We start from the raw sequence: 12491 nt of genomic DNA, 5'->3' as shown, positions 1-12491 counted from the left end.
TTCTACCACTTTACCCTCATCTTTCCAGAATTTCTGGGCCCATTCAATTCCTGCTTGTGAAGGTGCACACTTATATTTTTGTAGCAGTTTATCCATGGCAATCCTGCCGACTACGCCAATTTTTTTTTACTGTCGCGTTAAAGGGGGGGGGGGTAAGGGGAGTCTGATATTCAACTAGCCTGCCAGAGCCCTTCCAAGGACTTTCACTGAAACAGTTTCGCAAAGTTGAAACAATAGGTAATTTATTCAAGCGACAGTTATCACAGATTCGGAATTGCCGTTGATAAATTCACTGTCTACAAAAGTTGAGCTCAAAGTAATAGTTTAGCGCTTTAGTTAACAATGTGTTCCCGGGGATACGTCTGACAAAGTCAGAGGCGCGACTCTTACCAAAAAGGCGTCCCTTCTTGGGGGGGGAAGAGAGGTTCAGGCCCGTCGACCCGTCCGTCAGGTGAAGTTCTCGCTTGGCTCCTCCTCCCAAAGAGAGTTTTCAAGTGCCAATTTTTATATGTTTGGAAATCTTTTTGCGAGGTGGGACTAAGTCAATTATTGTGTATCGATTGGCTCTTGGCATGGAATGTCATGTCGTCAGAAGCAGGACTCAGCAGTGTGACACGCCTTCGGAGCGGGCATCTTGGTATGTGTATTCGGGGGCCATCTGTGCTTTGTCCAAAGCAATCTCTGAAGCAATCTCTGGCTGCGCAGCCTCCGCGGCGCCCCACAGATCACTGAGTTTACAGTGATGGGCTATCCCCCCTTACTTTTGTCTGATAAGCACCAGTTATTTACTTCCTTTGTTAGCTCTTCCGTTCTTCACAACCTCAGTCCGTTTGTCTTTTGTCTTGCATTCGACAAGTCCAGCAAGGCCATCGATTACATCTTGCCACCTCAAACTTCAAACGTACCCTAGGGGGTCCTTGCAGGGGGCCTCTTGCAGCCCTGACCCGAATATGCGAACGTCTCCAGAGAGCTTCACCCAGAAGGGACTTGCCTGGAAAGCTGTTGCTCAGCCTCATCTGCCCATGGCACTGCTCACACAGGTGCACAGAGACTGGGGTATCGTGCTTCCCTTGCCACCTCAAACTTCAAACGTAGCCTAGGGAGTCTTTGCCGGGTCCCTGCCGCACCCTTGTCCTGAATATACAAGCGTCTCAGGATATCTCTTACCAAAAAGGGGCAAGCCTGCAAAGCTGTTGCTCAGCCTCATCTGCCCATGGCACTGCTCGCACAGAGGCACAGAGACTGGGGCTGCTTGCTTGGCTTGCCGCCTCACAGTTCAAACGTATCCTAGGGGGTCCTTGCTGGGGGCCTCCCGCAGCCCTGACCCGAACATGCAAACGTTTCAGGATATCTCTTATCAAGAAGGGGCTAACCTGGAAAGCTGTTGCTCAGCCTCATCTGCCCATGGCACGGCTTGCACATGTGCCCAAAGACTGGGGCTGTTTTCTTGCCTCACCACGTCAAACTTCAAACGTTAATAGGGGGTCCTTGCCAAGCTCCTTCCGCAGACCTGAGCCGAAAATGCAAACGTCTCAGGATATCTCTTACCAAGAAGGGGATCGCCTGGAAAGCTGTTGCTCACCCTCATCTGCCCATGGCACTGCTCGCACAGGCACACAGAGACTGAGGATGCTTGCTTGCCTTGCCACCTCAATTTTCAAACGTATCCTGAAGATCACTGCCGGGTGCCTCCAGCAGACCTGCACTGATAATGCGAATATTTCCAGACAGATCACACCCAGAAGGGCCTAGCCTTGAAAACTGTTGCTCAGCCTCATCTGCCCATGGCACTGCTCGCACAGGCGCACAGAGACTGGAGCTGCTTGCTTGCCTTGCCACCTCAAACTTCAAACATATCCTAGGGGGCCTTCGTAGCGACCTCCAACAACCCTGACCCGCATATGCGAACGTCTCAGGGTATCTCTTACCAAGAAGGGGCTAGCCTGGAAAGATGTTGCTCATCCTCATCTGCCTATGGCACTGCTCGCACAGACGCACAGAGAGTGGAGCTGCTTGCTTGCCTTGCCACCTCAAACTGCAATCATAGCTGGGGATCCCTGCCGGGTTTCTCTAGAAGCCCTGCACCGTAAATGCGAAAGTCTCCAGATAGCTCGCACCCAGAAAGGGCTAGCCTGGAAAGCTGTTTCTCAGCCTCATCTGCCCATGGCACTGCTCGCACAGGCGCACAGAGACTGGGGCTGCTTGCTTCCCTTGCTCTCTCAAACTTCAAACGTAGTTTAGGCGGTCTTTGCCAGTTGCTTGCCACACCCCTGTCCCGAATATGCGAACGTCTCATGATATCTCTTACCAAGAAGGGGATAGCCTGGAAAGCTGTTGCTCAGACTCATCTGCCCATGGCACTGCTTGCACAGGCGCACAGAGACTGGGGCTGCTTGCTTGCCTTGCCACCTCAAACTTCAAACAAATCCCGGACGTCCCTGCTCAGTGCCTCCAGCAGCCCTGCACCGAAAATGCGAAAGTCTCCAGATAGCTTGCACCCAGAAGGGGCTAGCCTGGAAAGCTGTTTCTCAGCCTCATCTGTCCATGGCACTGCTCGCACAGGCGCACAGAGACTGGGGCTGTGTGGAGTCCTGGCTGGACGAGAGGGGACATAGTTTGGTGCGTTGAGCAATCCAGGTTCTGATCCGGAGGTGATCCTTGGGAGCGGCGGACACAGAACCCTGCTGGGAAGGTAGAGCTACGAGCTCGGGACACTGGAGCAGGGGGAACGTCACCATTTCCTGCCACACTGTCACTTCCTTCCTGCCACGTTGTTGTTTCCTGCCACAGCACTGTTTTCTCATCGAGATGCAGCTCTGCACCAATCACAACGAGTTGCAGTAGTTTTGCCTATATATGGGTTGGGGGTTTGACTAATCAGATGCTGTAATTGCTTTGCTATATAAACCTTGTTTTTGCTGACTAATAAAGGTGAACGATCATACTCATATTGGGGTCACATTGTTACAACGTTTCCGTAACCCACGCCAACATTTGGTAGCAGCGGATGGACAGTTTCCCTACAGGAGTCCTTCATTCTGCGGTGAGCAGCTAGAGAGGCGTTGTGGGAACAATGGCTGGGAGGGTCCTGCCTGGGTGCGAACGTGCAGGGCAGGCACGGATGGCCGACTCTCAGGAATTTTCGAGCCACCCTCGGGCTGCCTGGCACAGCTAAAATTTAACGTGGAGGCCGTGGTCGCAGGCATGGAGGTGGATGCTGCGGCAACGTTGGTCGTTGATATGCTCTCTATAAGAGGAATAGACGCAACGGCAAAGCAACTCATGAAGTTGATTAAACTGGGGCAACGATGGGGTCACTTTGCGGATACCCCGCTACTGTTTTCCGTCTCAGAATGGCAAGAATTAGGAGAGACGATGTGGGAAAGGACAATAACGGGGGAGGACAAGGAAGAAAAGGAGATAAAAGCCGTCCGCGAGCTCTGGCGAATAGTATTACAGACCTTAAAAACCATGAAAGCTGAATGAGAGGTGGCATGTGCTGCAGCTCAGATGCTAGCTCAGGAGCCCGGGAAAGATCACGCGCCTAAGCCTGGGACATTATCACGGGTTTTTGGGCTACCTGCCGTTAGAGGGATGACTGGGATCACTTGTAACACAATTGCCGAGATTCGAGCGAGTGCGGAGCACGGTTCCGGTCTGGGCGCAGAGGGGGGGGCCCACCGGAAGTTGCTGCCAGAGAGATCAACTCGAAATGCGAACCGGACACGGTAGTACGACCGCCCCCGGGGAGGAGTCGGGTGCGGAAGTGCGACTGTCTTCCAGAAGAGGGGAGGAGCGGCTAGTACCACCCCCAGAGGGGGAGGGAGAAGGGGCGCGGCTTACGACATCAGCCCCTCCTGGGGCGCGGCCTGCAACATCGGCCCCTCCTCTCTATCCACCCCTGCCATCTTCCAGCGAGGCGTCTCCACTCCCGACGCCCTCTGATGGCGGCCAGAACGAATTGCAAGGAAAAAAAAGCGTGCGATCGTTTGCAGTCAGTTTTGCAGAGTCTTCAAGACATGAGCTTGCAGTTCCAGCATATGTCAATCGTTACCAACCCCCCCCACCGGGAAAATGAGGCTTCCTCTCCGAAATGTTTAGCTGCGCCTCCGGCACTGATCACACCTGCCTGCTGGAGCGGTGTTATAAGAGATGCCATCCTAGATGGACAGTGGAACGTTGCCACCACTATGGGAGGTACACAAGCCTTAGCCTGTCCTGTGGTACAGGTTAATGGACAAAGCAAATGGGAACCACATGACTGGAAGATTTTGCAAGAGGCCCGTAGCTCCATAACGCAATATGGGGTGAAGTCTGAGGCCACTCGACAAATTGTTACCTGGATTTTTTCTGCTGACTTGATGTGCCCGTATGACTGTCGGAATTTAATGCGACTGCTGCTAACTCCTACTCTACTCTTGTTGTGGGGATCAGCGTGGATACAGTAGATGAGGCGATGTGACATCTGGACCCTTATTATGAAATAACAGCAGAAGAAAAGGTGGCCACTGTCGTTCAGAAGAGTCCTTTTTTTGCAAATGTACCACCTGAAGAAAGCCGTGAGCAGGGGCTGGGTCCAACAGACCCTGAGCAGGAATCAGGTCTGTTCCCCCCACCCCCCGGCTTGCTGGAGAATGGGACAGTCACTGAGAAAAGGAGCGAAGGCTCCATTAAGAATTTTTTACAGTGAAGTTTGAAAGAACAAAGTCTTGCAGTTTAAAATCCCTGAGAAAATCATTACTTGGAAATCAGTGCATACAGCTTGAAATGCTCTAAAACTTACAGAGACTATCTCAGAAGCAGCTGCTACTCCTCTGTCCTTATCTCAAAAGCAAGGACAGAGCAGCAGTCTGTTGAAATTTAACCCTACATACGACGAAATTCCTACCGAACATGAGAAATGCGGGAAGTAAATCTGCCAGAACCTGACGATCCTTTGAATCCAGAGAAATGGGAAGTGGGGTGTAAAAATCCGGCATCCCGAAAGTGCACGACAGGGTCTCTCGACAGCAATTGGCGTACCCGACCTGAGATTAAAACGAGGTGAATTCCAACATAAAAATGCACAGTCCCTCAGACGCTGTACAGCCGCCGCGCCAGCAGTCACCGCATCGAACGGGTCAGAAAAGCTTACACCTGGTGGGGCACATGGCTCCCCCCAGGCAACCGGCGGCACGGTTCCCCCCCCACCCCCCCCTGCTTTTTCCCCCCCCCTTCCCTCGATCCCAGCGTGCCGGCCCATCCCGGCCAGCCCAGAAGCGGCGCGGCGAGAACCATCTTTCTGACATTCAAGGACTTGGTTACAAAAAATGTATACAATTCAATTACTGCAGTAGAATTCCTTCTGAACAAGCAGCTGGACTTTATTATCTTTCCAAGGTTCAGATGGTCTGTCTAGATGATGTTATTCACTCTGCTGAAAGGTGAAAATATTGACATTATGACTGAAGAGTTGTCCCCTCTATTTACTTTGTTAAAAGGGACTCAGATTTATTATTTTCCCGAAGGACAATGACAAAAGCAAAAACTGTTTTACAAAAGATTTCAGATAGAATTGCAATTGCCTTTACCTTCAGAATTAATGTCCAATTGCCAACAAATTTGTATATCATTTATGAAGGTTTTGTTTTACAGCCTTATCCTCTTTTCGATCAGTGGTGTGTTAACACGCAGAAGTTGAAGACTCTGGAATGAATCTTTTTGTCTCATACGCCCATGAAAACATTGACCTCAAAGGTACACATCATAGTGTCCTTAACAGCACAAGGTTGGAATCACTGTCAGCAAGTTGATACTATTTGCCTGCTGCTGGCTAAAGATGACTTTATGGTATTAAACAGTGAATCCTTATCTCTGCAAGTCGCTCTAGCTGATTATTTAAATAACATACGTTATACCCTTCCACAACATAAGCTGTTACATTCCCTCTCTCAAATTTCATTGCAGCCAAAAAACCGATGTGTTTCTGTTCCTATTAAAGGAGCACGAACAGTGTTTCGGAAACAAACAAATTCATCCGATTAGCAATCATCTATTTTAGTCGTTGAAGGATCCACACAAATTTTTAAGCCATCAGCGGCCTTGCACGTCTTTGAATTGTTTTCGACTGAACCACTCAATGTTGTCACAGATTCTGCATATGTTGTGAATATTGTTCAATGCATTGCAGACGCAATGATAAGAGAAGTCAATAACAAACAATTTTTTTTTCCTTGCTATTAAAATTAGAAAATCATGTACGTGTATATTTTATAATGCATATATAGTTACATGCTACTCTACTAAAACCAATAACTGAAGAAAAAGTTGTAGCAGATCAATTGACAATGGCAGCAGTACTGCCACACAGTTTCAAGCAAGCCCGATTATCTCATGACTTCTTTCATCAAAATGCCTCTTCCTTGCATAAACAATTTGCTTTGCCCCAGGGGCAAGCCACAGAAAATGTTCATGCATGCCCTGACTGTCAATGTATTACACCCGTACCATCGTGTGCAGGAGTGAACCCTCGTGGTTTACGAGCTGATGAGTTGTGGCAAAGTGATATTACACATATATCAACATTTGGTCGACTGCATTGTGTACATGTTAATATGGATACTTTGTCAGGATTTCTGGTAGCCATGGCACATACGGGAGAAAAGGAACGTTTCACGGACAATTTCTGTTTTCCTACAGGACTGGAGTATACAACATGTTACAGGTATACAGCATTCTTCTACTGCACAAGCCATTGTCGAAAGTGTCCACGGGACCCTCAAAGCTATGCTAAATAAACAAAAAAGGGGGAATCCTATGGGCAGTGTTACCCCACAGGAACAGTTAATGTACTTAATTTTTAAAATCGTTCTGATGATCAATTATTTACAACAGCAGCTGACTGTCAATTCGGGATGGTCCCTCCATTTGTGGTTCGACCAAAAGTATGGTATAAAGAATTTGGGGAATCGCAATGGACAAGTCCTGTAGAACTAATAATGTGGGGAAGAGGGTATGCGTGTGTTCTTCTTTCAACAGGCCCTCGATGGTTACCGGCAAAATATGTGAAGCTATATCATGAGCTGAAAGAACGTAACACAGAATCCGATGCCAGAGGTGACCACGCTCACTCTCAGGGAGCAACCTCTGATGTGGAAGCAGAAGAGATCCACTCTGGATGATCCTATTACACAGGGAACACTGAAAAAATTACAGCAAACGCAAGTACTCTGATGACTGCAGTGTCATCAGATACCTGTCTTGTGGGCTTGCCATTAAACAACTGGCCGATCCCCAGAGCTTTTCAGTCCATCTTCCCGTCTAAAAACGTGTCTCGAAATGTAACAGACTGTTGGGACATGTGGACCCCCCAGCTTCCACTTGCTACTCTGGAGCCACAAGAAATTGATCTGTTAGGGTCTGTAAAGATCGACTTTTGTGTCAGGTTTAACTACACAGGAAAGAATCAATCTAAGGCATGGGATGTTTCGCCTGCTCACCCTATCTTCAAAAATAACACTGTCTAGTGCAATTATACAGCAACGAATTTGTCTAAGTCTACTAATGCTCCCCTCTTGTTGCCTCCAGGGATATTTTTTATTTGTGGAGACAGAGCATGGCCCGGTATCCCCTCGCATATAAAAGGAGGTCCGTGTAGTCTTGGGCGCTTGTCAGTATTGACCCCTAACACATCTATGATTTTGCAATACCGCCTCTCCCATAGGGCAAAACGTAGTGTTCATGCCTACACCCCTGAGTGTGATGATAATGTAGAATTCTGGTCCTTTAGTCAGCGTTTTGCCGCCTCTCTCTTTTTACCTGGAGCTGCCGCTGCAAAAGCATTGGCAACATTAGATAAGCTTGGCTGCTGGCTTGCTAAACAAACAAATGCCACTAGCAGTGCATTGTCGGGCCTTTTATTAGATGTAGATAGCGTTCGCCATGCAACAATACAAAATAGAGCTGCCATAGATTTTTTGCTTTTAGCACAGGGCCATGGCGGTGAGGACTGGTGGAGGACGTGAAGGTTGGAGGTAGACTCGGCTGCAGTGACCATGAAATGGTCGAGTTCAGGATCCTGCATGGAGGAAGCAGGGCGATAAGCAGGATCAAAACCCTGGACCTCAGGAGGGCTGACTTTGCCCTCTTCAAGGAGCTACTGGGAGGAATCCCGTGGGCCAGGGCTCTCGAAGGCAGGGGGGTCCATGAGTGCTGGTCGCTTTTTAAACAACACTTCTTCCATGCACAGGAGCAATGCATCCCCCTGAGAAAGAAATTTAGCAAAGGAGGCAGGAGACCTGCATGGTTAAACAAGGAGCTTCTAGCGGAGATCAGGCAGAAGAGAAAGGTGCATGGCATGTGGAAAGAGGGACAGGCCACTTGGGAAGAGTACAGAAACATAGTGAGAGCATGCAGGGATGCGACGAGGAAGGCCAAGGCTCACCTGGAATTGAAGCTGGCAAGGGATGTCAAAAACAACAAGAAGGGCTTCTTCAACTACATCAGCAGCAAAAGGAAGGCTAGGGACAACGTGGGGCCGCTGCTGAATGAGGCGGGTGTCCTGGTGACGGAGGATGCGGAGAAGGCAGAGCTACTGAATGCCTTCTTTGCTTCAGTCTTCAGTGCTAAGACTGGCCCTCAGGAATCCCAGGCCCCGGAGGTAAGAGAAGAAGCCTACAGAGAGGACGACTTTCCCTTGGTCGAGGAGGACTGTGTGAGGGATCGCTTAAGCGATCTGGATGTCCACAAATCCATGGGCCCCGACGGAATGCACCCACGAGTGCTGAGGGAGCTGGCGGATGTCATTGCTGAGCCACTCTCCATCATCTTTGAGAGGTCCTGGAGGACTGGAGAGGTGCCCGAGGACTGGAGAAAGGCCAATGTCACTCCAATCTTCAAAAAGGGCAAGAAGGAGGACCCAGGGAACTACAGGCCGGTCAGCCTCACCTCCATCCCGGGAAAGGTGATGGAGCAGCTTATCCTGGAGGCCATCATCAAGCAAGTGGAAGAAAAGAAGGTTATCAGGAGTAGTCAGCATGGATTCACCAAGGGGAAATCATGCCTGACCAATCTGATAGCTTTCTATGATGACATGACTGGCTGGGTAGACGAAGGGAGAGCTGTGGATGTTATCTACCTTGACTTCAGCAAGGCTTTCGACACAGTCTCCCATGATATCCTCCTGGGGAAGCTGAGGAAGTGTGGGCTGGATGAGTGGTCGGTGAAGTGGATAGAGAACTGGCTGAATGGCAGAACTCAGAGGGTTGTCATCAGGGGCGCTGAGTCTAGTTGGAGGCTGGTGACAAGTGGTGTCCCTCAGGGGTCAGTACTGGGCCCAGTCTTGTTTAACTTCTTCATCAACGACCTGGATGAAGAGTTAGAATGTACCCTCAGCAAGTTTGCTGACGACACCAAACTGGGAGGTGTGGTAGATACACCGGAAGGCTGTGCTGCCATTCAGCGTGACCTGGATAGGCTGGAGAGCTGGGCAGAGAGGAACCTGATGAGGTTCAACAAGGGCAAGTGCAGGGTCCTGCACCTGGGGAGGAACAACCTCATGCACCAGTACAGGCTTGGGGTGGACCTGCTGGAGAGCAGCTCTGCGGAGAGGGACCTGGGTGTCCTGGTGGACGACAGGTTAACTATGAGCCAGCAGTGTGCCCTGGCTGCCAAGAAGGCCAATGGGATCCTGGGGTGCATCAAGAAGAGTGTGGCCAGCAGGACAAGGGAGGTTCTCCTTCCCCTCTACACTACCCTGGTGAGGCCTCATCTGGAGTACTGTGTCCAGTTCTGGGCTCCCCAGTTCAAGAAGGATGAAGAGCTACTGGAGAGAGTCCAGCGGAGGGCTACAAGGATGGTGAGGGGACTGGAGCATCTCCACTACGAGGAGAGGTTGAGGGAACTGGGCTTGTTCAGCCTGAAGAAGAGAAGGCTGCGAGGGGACCTTATAAATGCCTACAAATATCTGAAGGGTGGGTGTCAGGAGGATGGGGCCAAGCTCTTTTCAGTGGTGCCCAGTGACAGGACAAGGGGTAATGGGCACAAACTGAGGCACAGGAAGTTCCGTCTGAACATGAGGAGGAACTTCTTCTCTCTGAGGGTGACGGAGCACTGGAACAGGCTGCCCAGGGAGGTTGTGGAGTCTCCTTCTCTGGAGATATTCAAGACCCGCCTGGACAAGGTCCTGTGCAGCCTGCTGTAGGTGACCCTGCTTCGGCGGGGGGGTTGGACTAGATGACCCACAGAGGTCCCTTCCAACCCCTACTATTCTGTGATTCTGTGACTTTGAGGGCATGTGTTGTATGAATCTTTCTGATCACTCTGAGTCAATCCATGCCAGCATCCAAAAGCGTAAGGACGGAGTCTCCAAACTCCGTCAGGACGACAAGTGGGATTGGCTAGATAAACTTTTTGGAAGATGGGGTCTGTCTGGATGGTTAAGAAGCCCAGTAAAAATAGCAGTTTATGTTTTAATAGTTTTTATTTTGTTGCTATTACTTCTTCCATGCCTGTTGCAGTGTTTGCAAAAACTAATAACACGCTCAGTAAAAGGAATTCTTATTGTACAACAGGAAGGGGGAGATGTGAGCCTCAGCAGGGCCCGCAGCGCGGTGCAATTGATAAGGAAGGATGTGCTGGAACTTGTGGGCCATAAACCCTGGGAAGAAGGGAGAGAGTGCCGAGCCATCCTGAAGGAGGAAGCAGGGTCTTAGATAAGATAAGAAAAGAATGTGTCTGCATGGCCTTAGTTTAGATAAGCTTAGGAAAAGAATGTGTCTGTGTTAGCAACTGTGTTAACCAATCAATAGGTGCCTAGTTTGAAACTTAACCAATCAGTTTAAAACACGCTGCCTTTTGATCTGTATAAATGTATGTGTGTAAGGACAATAAAACGAACATTCTGCTTGTATCAAGCAGGTGTCCCGTGTCTCAATCACGGCAAAGGGGGAATTGTGGAGTCCTGGCTGGACGAGAGGGGACATAGCTTGGTGCGTTGAGCAACCCAGGTTCCGATCCGGAAGTGAGCCTTGGGAGCGGCTGACACGGAACCCTGCTGGGAAGGGATAGCGACGAGCTCGGGACACTGGAGCAGGGGGAACGTCACTGTTTCCTGCCACACTGTCACTTCCTTCCTGCCACGCTGTTGTTTCCTGCCACAGTACTGTTTTCACTTCGAGATGCAGCTCTGCACCAATCACAACGTGTTGCAGTAGTATTGCCTATATATGGGTTGGGGTTTTAACCATTCAGATGCTATAATAGTTTTGCTATATAAACCTTGTTTTGCTGACTACTAAAGATTGAACGATCATACTCATATTGGGGTCACACCGTTACAAAGGATCCGTAACCCACACCAACACTAGACAATTCTGGATGAGAGCTATCTGGAGACGTTCGCATTTTCTGAGCACGGCTGCTGGAGGCACAAAGCACGGAGTCCCGTGCTATGTTTGAAGTTTGAGGTGGAAAGGCAAGCAAGCAGATCCAGTCTCTGTGCGCTTGTGCGAGCAGTGCCATGGGCGGATGAGGCTGAGCAACAGCTTTCCAGGCTAGCCAATACTTGGTAAGTGATATCCTGAGACGTTTGCATATTCGGGTCATGGCTGCGGAAGGAGCATGGCAAGGACCCCCTAGGGTACGTTTGAAGTTTGAGGAGGCAAGGCAAGCAAGCAGCCCCAGTCTCTGTGCGCCTGTGCGAGCAGCGCCATGGGCAGATGAGGCTGAGCAACAGCTTTCCAGGCTAGTCCCTTCTGGGTGCAAGCTATCTGGAGACGTTCGCATTTTCGGTGCAGGGCTGCTAGAGGCACTCTGCAGGAACCCCTGGGCTATGTTTGAAGTTTGAGGGGGCAAGGCAAGCAAGCAGCCCCAGTCTCTGTGCATCTGTGCAAGCAATGCCATGAGCAGATGAGGCTGAGCAACAGCTTTCCAGGCTAGCCTCTTCTCATTAAGAGCTATCCTGAGACGTTTGCATATTCAGGTCAGGGCTGTGGGAGGCGCCCGGCAAGGACCCCCTAGGCTACGTTTGAAGTTTGAGGTGGCAAGGCAAGCAAGCAGCCCCAGTCTCTGTGAATCTGTGCGAGCAGTGCCATGGGCAGATGAGGGTGAGCAACAGCTTTCCAGGCTAGCCCCTTCTTGATAAGAGATATTCTGAGACGTTCGCATATTCAGGTCACGGCTGATGGAGGTGCCGGTCAAAGAACCCCTAGGCTATGTTACAAGTATGACGCGGCAAGGCAAGCAAGCAGCCCCAGTCTCTGTGCATCTGTGCGAGCAGTGCCATGGGCAGATGAGGCTGAGCAACAGCTTTCTAGGCTATCTCCTTCTCGGTAAGGGATATCCTGAGATGCTTGCATATTCTGGACAGGGTTATAGCAGGTGCGCGGCAAAGACCCCCTAGGTTACGTTAGAAGTTTGAGGTAGAAAGGCAAGCAAGCAGCCCCAGTCTCTGTGCGTCTCTGCGAGCAGTGCCATGAGCAGATGAGGCTGAGCAACAGCTTTCCAGGCTAGCC

This window comes from Opisthocomus hoazin, chromosome W (assembly GCF_030867145.1).
Source record: "Opisthocomus hoazin isolate bOpiHoa1 chromosome W, bOpiHoa1.hap1, whole genome shotgun sequence".
In the NCBI taxonomy this organism is placed as follows: Eukaryota; Metazoa; Chordata; class Aves; order Opisthocomiformes; family Opisthocomidae; genus Opisthocomus; species Opisthocomus hoazin.
This window is presented reverse-complemented; position numbering follows the sequence as displayed.